Source organism: Rhea pennata, chromosome 8 (genome assembly GCF_028389875.1).
Source record: "Rhea pennata isolate bPtePen1 chromosome 8, bPtePen1.pri, whole genome shotgun sequence".
NCBI classification, from domain to species: Eukaryota; Metazoa; Chordata; class Aves; order Rheiformes; family Rheidae; genus Rhea; species Rhea pennata.
In genome coordinates, this window is record NC_084670.1 from 26,077,875 (window position 1) to 26,087,361 (window position 9,487).

Here is a 9,487-nt window from a genome sequence, read left to right on the forward strand (position 1 = left end):
CGAACAGCTCTTCAGTCCGCTGCGGAATTCATTGCTCGTGCAGGTGTGATGCACATGAGAGTGCCTGGTGCGACTGCCCTGACCATCTCCCCCAGCCTCCCCTGAGACAGCAGGTGCTCTGCCTTCCTCCAGAGCTCCTGGCTAGCGGAGGCAAAAGCCACTGCCCGGTAGCCAGGCACTTTCTGCTACCACACTGCTTTGCAATATGTCCGTGACAAAGAAGTTCCCTCCTGTTTTCCTTTTCTTCCCTTCACAGAATCACGGAACGACAGAACGGTTGAGGCTGGAAGGGACCTCTCTAGAGATCACCTAGTCCAGCCTCCCCTTCCTTTCCCTCCTTCCTCTCTCTCTCTTTCAGCATCTTGTTTTATCATCATCTGCTTATTTTTCGTTTCTTCTCTGTGCTGTAGTTGCCAGACTGAGGGCTCTGGCTGGCACATCACAGTGGATGGCTGCTCACGATTGCATAGCTGAAGCCATTATCATCTAATCCTTCTCAACCCCATCTGCTCAGGAATCAGCTCCAGCACTATTACAATTTCCTGCCTGACATATTAAGGTAAACTGGCTGAGATTCACATGTGTTAAAAGTGGCTACAAAGATGACAAGAATATTTTATTCATAAATAAATTCTAAATACACATGGAGATTTAGGGCAGACTTGATGAAAACTTTCTACCAGCAAAGGCATGAAGCATTGCCATTAGACTGGATTGTACAGGAAGGTTTGGGCTCTCTGTCACTGAAGAGCTTTAAGAACAAATTAGACAAACTTCTCTCAGGAAAGATAACATGCTTCAGAGCAGGGGAACATATCTGATGATCTCTGAAGGTTAGTTTCTTTAGACCCTCTTAAAACAAACAAAAAGCTTATCACAAGTACTCAAAGCATCATTTTTTTTTTTGAAGAAAAAAGGATTTTTTTTTCCTTGGGTTCATTTATTCTCTTCAGCGAAAAGATTCAGAGCTCCCACTAATTTCTCATACACACAGGCATATGATTTGCTGAGTGGTTTATATTGTGTTAGTAATTGATCTAAACCACACAAAAGGATCTGTATCAAGTCTTCACTTTCATTTGTACTGACTTGCTTCCTCTCTTGTTACTTTACAAGTCGTGTTCCTTATCTTCAGAAAATGGTTCTGCCCATGATAATAGCTTACATGCCAGAACGGTTTGTTCTTACTACCTCAATCCAATTTTGTTGTCATTTTCAGGTCTTTTATGGCATAGTGTTTATCTGGGATATTTTTTGTATTTTATTACATTACAGCAACTTCAAACTAAGTCAAAGAAGGAACAGAATATTTCAGAGGACCTGGCAAACTGTGGGAGCAGCTGAAAATCAGTTGCATGTTTTAAGAAGCTAGACAGCTTCAGAAAGCTCCTGCTATAGGAGCTTATAGGATCCCTGTCATGCAGAGGACTGTGTTTCTGAGCATTCATCTCACAGGTGAAGTAGCACGAGCAAGAATGGGACCCAGACAAAAAGGCGCTGACAGATGGCAGGTACGCCAACTTCTCTCCCACATAACGAAGGGGGTTGTGCAGCCGGAGGAGCAGAACCAGTATTAATTCTTTTCTCACTCAGTGAGGCCATGAAGGTTTTACTGTTGTAACCCTTTACTTCTGGTAGACTTTATAATGCCATGCAATTTATTTAAATAGTAACCTTGATTATTATAAAATTAAATCACATATAACCCAAACTAGCAAACATGTTTGTATGAAAAGCAGGTCAAGGACATCTTGACTATTTAATTACATCTTCAAATTCAACATTTGCAAGTGTTTATTTAAAAGCACCAAATCTGAGAAGTTTTAGCTAAAGATCCCAATATTCTCTGACAATGTACTGTCCTTCTTCTTTTGGGAAATTCTACCAGCAGTTTGTAGCGAATGAATATTTTCCTTCTTTATGTTCACAGGTTGTACACAAACTTCTCTGAATTTTTTGGTGAAAATGTTTATCAAATATTTTGAATGACCAATTCCTGTCTCAGAGTTTTTCCAACTACTCAAACTGATGCAGTCAACATTCAAGTAGTCCAGGTCTACCATCTATTCTTTGTGCGTTTGTGTTTCATTTAGAGTCAGGTTTCTGGAGTAAATGTTGTAATATTCAGTTAGAAGTGTGCTTTTTGTCAATATGCTGCATTACTTGCATAAATTCACCTGCTACAATATTAATGGAGAAAGTATACAAAGGAAGGTACAAAGCTATTTATTTAACCTACTTGGAAGAATATTCACAAGGTTTTGTAGGTGTTGTTTTGCAAGTAATACCTACAGTTTTTCTCTCTGCTGGTAGTCCAACCAATATATAATTAAGGTAACTTTAGCACTCTTACTATTGGTGATTAAAGTTATAAGCTATAATTTTCAAACTATGGCTGCATGAAGTTTCACACCTATGCAGGCGTTAACTCAAAAAGCTTCCTACTGTCCATGTTGCAAATTGCTTAAGATGCATTTAACTGAGTAACATTAGAAAGCACAGGGAATTTTAACTAGTATATCTGAAAACCGAGAAAACTGGAGAAAGAAATATTGGTTGACGGTCAGATTAGGGACATACATGAATTTGGAAGAATTTAGAAAAATAATTCAAAACATATAGACATAAGTAGATAAATAAGTATATAAATTTGTATAAGTATTTTATATTTAAAATTCATGCAAGTATATAAATATTTATGTGAAAATAATACATATATTGCTTTTACTATGCATATTTACTCATTAATATTCCAATGTTTTAAAAAGCTAATATGGAGACAGAGGAAAGAGTAGATAGAAAAGTTGCAGGCAGAAGGAATAATATGTAAAAACATGCAGCAATATGAGAAGAGAAATTCTTCTATGTCAGTACCCCTTGCTATGCTTTGCTAGGCACCTGACAGTTTGGAGAGCAATTGAAATGTTTCTATTAATTTGTAAGATGTTGGTTCAAGCCCATAGGGACCTGCTTCATCTTGTCAGTAGAAATATCCCACACTGGGAACATTAAATTCTGCCATGTTCTTCTTACAGAACTTTCTGAGCGTCTGCTGGAATAACAATGAACTTCTCCTTCCTCGCCGTAGCTCAGCTACGTACACGTGGAGACCCCCGGGAGGCCAGTCTCCTACACCGCCTGTCTAGAGTTCCCCTCTGAGGACAGCTAGCTGTTTGGAGGGCACCTGAGGGATGTGCACCACCTCTCCAGTGATTTTGTTCTGCCCTCTTCTACCTTCGTTCCTCTTCTCTGGTAACAGTATCGCATGCTCTCACAAACTACTTGCCCTTCCCTCTTTCCATGTCTATTGCCCACTTAGTATCAAGGCTTGGAACATCAATACACCAAAGAGTTAAGGACAGTTTTGTGAGTACATGACCTTTCTCCATGCCCACTTCAAACAGGAGAACACCCACCAGAATCCAAACTTGGTCACTCAAACTGAAGAGGGGAGAGGGCGGTGGTAAAGTCTGTCCTGAGCAGTGGAAAGAGATCCCAGCTGGAGCTGATTGAGGCAGCTTCAGAAACAAGAGCAGTGCAGCTCTGTCAGCAAGGCATTGGCCTGAGCTAGCTGTCTTTGCTAAGAGGCAACATTAATTGTTAGGGAGCAGTAAGAGGTCACCTTCTTACTGCTGTTTGGATCTCTTCTGGTGTCTCTCTCTGGCCTGACACTGCAGTTACCAAGTTCACGTGGGACTAGTTAGGGGATCTTGAATTCTCCTGCATTACAGAAGTTAACCATTCTGACCACAGGACTCCCATGCTTAGCCCTGTTTACAAATAGTAGTGAGGGAAGAGCCTGAGGCATGACTTGATTCTGGTGCATTCCCCTGGCTCCTCATGAGGAACAGGGATTTGGAGGGTGCAGTCAAGATGAATACTAACTTAGGGCTGCACAAAAGGTGTTGAAACAGGTTTGCATGCACAAGACTTATTAGTGGGGTCTGCAACCATTGGGATACATCAAGTCTAAAAGTGAAAGTTATTTCTGAGGAAAAACAAAAGCAACAGTAATGAGAGAGAGAGAGAGAGAGAGAAAACAGAGAAAAGGAAAACTTTTCCCAGTGGTCAACCAGGAAGAGAAGTGTTGAGGTCCTTGGGGGAGCATTCCTATCTCTGGGTGTTCTCTCCAGGGAAGCAGTTGGTCCCTCTATACTACTTTTCCAGTAGTAATTATACGGTTTTCCCTTTCAGGGAAGGGATTTTGCCACAGAGGCTCTGGCAGAACCCTGTCACAACAGCTCAGGTGAGAGGCTACAGAGCTGCAAGTCAGAAATGGGCTACAAAACTGCCAGTTACAGAGCAAATAGCAAAGGCTAAGGCACCCGAGGTGCTGTGCACCTGTAGTGTGGTCAGGATTAACTGTGGCAGGAGGAGGGATATGCTACTTCAGTAAGGAGAAGAATATGAAATAGTAGGTATATCCACATAACTGCAAACCTGAGCGAGATGTCTCACAGACTAGGGAGAACACAGGTCCCTGTGGAAACCCAAGCACTTGCCTTTCTGAGGAGACTCTCCTTGATTTTCAGTGGGTTGTGTAACACCCATGCAGATACCACTTTCACAAAGAAATCAGCAGAACTATTTCAAAGGACATCGGACCAGTGCTGACCCAGCGAGCCAATCTTTCAATTGCAATTCACAGAACCAAATTAGGACTCTCTAAATCTGGCGACATAAATGATACCTTCGTATCCAGGAAAATGTTCAAATTCCTAACATTTCCAGAACACTAAACATATCTTTCATTTTTTTTTAGATTATAGTACTGAGGACTTGCTGAATATTATGTTATTTTCTGATTTTAAAAGTTCTGAAGCAGAAAGCAGAAACAGCATGGTATGATTTATGTGATCAATTACAGAACACAAAGTCAACACTTTATCCTGTAGTGTCCAAGTGTCGCATATAACCTCTGTATGTAAAAAGGATCCTGGAACAGGAAGTTCAAGAACAATCTGACCTAGTTATTAACCACAAAAGGCTTGAAATGATCATAGATACTAGTGATATCAAATATTTTCATCTCTAAAGATCAATAGTTCTAGTAAGTACAATTTTTCTAATCTTTGATATTGTATGGAAAATAATGAGTTATTTCCTTTCCTATATACACTTCCTAATGCAAGAAAATAGCTACAAATCAATGTTCAAAAATAAAGCCTCTTTTAACAGGACCTGCTTCCTCTGAACATCAAGTTGCCTAATCACTTAATGAATACTGTGTAATAATGCTGTAGTAATTAGAACTAATGCATTTAGTGGCACCACAAAAAACTATTCAAACATACCTATATACCCACCACTTTTAAACAAAAATTTCATATTCAAAGGAAGCTGCAGAATCAAATTTTCAGTGTCAAATAGAAGACCTGTCAGTCTTATGAGTTGGAAGAGAAAGGCTAAAGAAAAGTTTGAAATTAAAATATTTAATGATATCGTGCAGTGCAACAGAAGAACAAGGTGAACAAGAAGGACATATGAAGCATAAGCCAGAGGAACTAGTGAAGGATGAAGTAGATTGGTTTCTCTGAGGACATTTCATTTTAGCATACATATGCTGTTTGCTGTGCAGTTCTACAATGTGGCAAGCATAATATGGTTATTGTCTCAGCATATATCAACTACATAATCCACACACTTTGCAAAAATTAACTACTTCAAAATAATTTGCACATTCCTATTGTGCGTACATACACTCCCTATGTCAGCCTAGCAGCAGTGACATTTTAGCAACAATAAATATTCTAGCATACAGATTAAGGCAAATCTTTTATTTTTCATTATCTCATTACAATGACACTGTAACTGGGTATTCAGTCCAATTCTTAATTGCTAATACTGACTGCTGATACACTATTTTCTTACTTGTGCAACTCAAACTGCAGTGAGTTTTACACTGATGGCAATGAGATCAGAATCACCCTCCCTAGAATAATAATCGGAAGTGACTAAAGCTGTGACATGCAATTTAAGCGGCATCAAATTACAATCACAAATCTGTCAAATTAGCAAGGTGTGAAGACGGATGAAGCTTATGTTTCTTGGAGAATATTCAGCTGCTTTCACTGGCAATCAGTGCTGAATCCTCTTTATTTTATGTGCCTATGTGTGTATTAGCTAAACAGCTGAACCTGCTTTATCTATTTAAGTATCAAAATTAGAACTAGCTAATGGAAAAACTAGGACCTACTATGAACAACTAGAAAAAACTTTGAAAAAGAGCACCCAACCTAGTTCAGATACCAATTGATGATAACAAATTCAGATACCAAAAGAGGAATCTCTGTCCCTATTTCTCTCCACTGACAATAAAGGGATTCTAGAGAACACGTTCAAATGTTGGCAAATGTATCTCATACTCCTGACATTTTTTGAGCCACATCCCATCCCCGTCTAGCCCTGCCTTCACTGATTACTTACTCATTCTCCTTCCTTTCTCTCATTATGCTCAGCATTCCTTTACACTGTGATCACATAACATTTATTAGTTATGCTTATATTTGTACTTTAACAAAGTTTCAACAGATCAGCAGTTAGGAAGAAAGCACTCTAAATCCCTAGAATGTAGATCATATATTTTTTATCTTTTATTTAATGACAAAGAAAACTCATTTAATTACATGTAACAGAAACATTCGAACTTAAACAGACAAAGATGTCTCCAGAGATCTTAATTTGAATTAATGCAACTAAAGCATTACTTAAACTGCTGTGTATAGAGCACTGATTTAATTTTAGCTCAGAATGGATGAATGATGACTTGGGCTTTTTTGGTTTTGTTTTTTGCCAGAAAACTATACCCAACACCAGGAATGTAGAGAGGGAAAAACCCTTTACATACACATTAATTACAATAAGGAACTTGCATTATTATAAAAATTTTGTGTAGTTCGGGTCACAAGCCGCCATCAAACCCTGACAGAAGGATAAGCCTATCATCAGAGTTGTTTCGAGTAATGACAGTACTTGCATCATTGTGACAAGAAGAGTAGCGCAGCTTAGACAGAACTCTTGTTTGAAAGCATACTGTAATTCCCAAGCTTCTTTCCAACCTATGACATTATTCTCTTGATTAAAATCATTCTGTGAGAACTGGACTGCTGCAGCAGGTTTCACAATGCAGATCTGTCTCCCGTTTCATCAGAAGCCCCTATGGTGACTGGACTCCAGATGGCCTCTCAAGCCTTATCCTGCTCTTCTTAAGTATTACCTTTGCTGCTTGACTCCTTTTGAGACAGCTGTCGCAACACCCCACAAGATACCTACTATAATCCCCTATTTTCACTTCACTTCATCCTTTCCATCACCTTTTTTTCCCCCTATTTTTTCACTCCACCACCTAATTTCTACCCTGCTTCTCTCTCTGTTAAATGCCACTAGAAACTTTTTCAATCTTACTCAGATTATGAAATTCTTCTCTAAAATTTCAATCAGATGTCCAAAAATTTCTCTCTGCTTCTGCCTGCCACAAAAAACATCTGAAAGAATATCTGCACTCACAGTGGGGCTGCTGAGTTTAACTCTTAACTCCGACAGAAAAAAAAAAAAGAAAAGAAAAGGTTTGAGGAAGACTTTAATCTTTCCCATCAAGAGTTACCCCTTAGCCAACCAAAGCTGGAAAAGCACTTACAGCTGATGTTTACTCTCTCAGATCCCAAACTTACTGCATATCAACCAAAAAAGAAAACCGAAGATAGTGGACTTTCATTGCTATGTGCAGGCACAAAGTGTGGTCTCAGGTGCCCAGTGCCTCTTTGGTTGCACAGAGTGTTGTCACTTAATGCCTGTGCATACAGATTAAAAAACACTAGAATTTTATTTTCACTTCACAGAGATGTAGATGGCAATTTCAGGCAGAGGGTCACTGGTAATCAAGACTGATAGGGCAGCAGGGAGAGGCAGTAGCAAGAGGAAGGAGCTTGCCTCAGCCACTGATGTTGCTTCCTCTAGCTCCTCTGCTACCTCTTCTGTGTTATCTAACATGTCTACTACTTTCTGATCTCTCTCTGCCATCAAAACCATCCTTCTTTTTCCCCCTCCAAAATAATCTGTGGGCCATTGGAGTATAGGAAAAGCTAGCCTTAATGTTTCTGTTGTGCTTGCACTTTGGGGGAAGGTTTGAAAACTTCAATTCTTCATGACTCTGGTATTTGAAGATGGCTAGAGTCGGCAAGGTCAATGTCCATATTTCTTGCAAATACAGTTAAGACTGGGAATAGAGTTAGAAATCAGGGGAAAAATGGCGAAAAAGCAAATTTACCTCTGGATTCCACATTGCTAATAGAGTTAGGGTGAAAACTGACTAAAGAACTTGTGTTGACTTTCAGGTTAAGCTTCAGGAAAATAACAGTTAAGAGGCTCCCGTTACCTATTGGACGCTGAGAATTCAGCACTGCTGTCCCGAGGGCAGAAGGCAAAGCCAACAAATAATGGTTAGTTTTCTTACTGGAGAGTATCACCCAAATAAGATAAGTGATTCTGTTCTTGGTATTCATGTTATCCTTTTTGAAAGGATAATTCAAATAACTGTGGTCAAATCTACTAATGCAAGAGTAGATGTTAACACAGACCTACTTGCATGTTCTGTTTTGTCACTCACCTATGATTAAAGCCAAATCAAGGAACAGGAGCTCAGGAAGAGAAAAGGAGGGGAGGATGAAGAAGGATGAATTCTGGGTACTATAAGCCTTGCTGAGAAATGAAGACTAATGCTGGCAGGGTCTTGGTAACCCTTAGTAAACTTACCCGTTTTCAAAACAAGGTAAAAATTGATGAAAACTAAGGTTAGACTTTGGAAAAAGGAGAGGTGCAGAGCTTCACTTGCTGCTGAGTCTGGGGTAAGAGCAAGCAGTGGCAGACCTGTTTTTCTCTGAGCTCTTCTGCCAAAATGAGTTACCTGTCCAAGGATCAGCCCAGGTTAGGATTAGAAAGAGGAAAACCGAAGAATCAGATTTATTGTTAGATCTGACATGCAAGGCCTTTCTGGAGTCTCTGAATATGGCATGCTCATTCTAAACAAACTGGTACGTCTTAATTTTTGTTCTTAAGCATACTAACACGCATGTCAATCCAGAACAATTACTAATACTAATGTAAACAATATATAACACTGTATTATTCATTGTGATTACTTTCATTCCTCTGAACTACCCACTTCTGAAATTACCAAAGTAAAAAGTTTTTATTCTGCCTTCATGTCCATCTAGGGCTGATTTCCTTAGATGCTGACATTTTATAAATGTCATAGTTTATGAGGAAATAATAAAAACCCAGATAACATAGCACAACTCTGTGACCTTTAGCTGAGGGAGTGATATAAGTTCTTAAGTAAGCTCAGTAAAGAAATTCAGGAGTGAAAATTTAGGTTCTAGTAAGTAATTGAGGACTTCAAATGTCACAGATTTACCAGCAATCTTTTCTGTAAGCCACAGCCAACAACACTTCTTTTACCTCTTGCTTGTAATTTGATTTTGCAAATGAC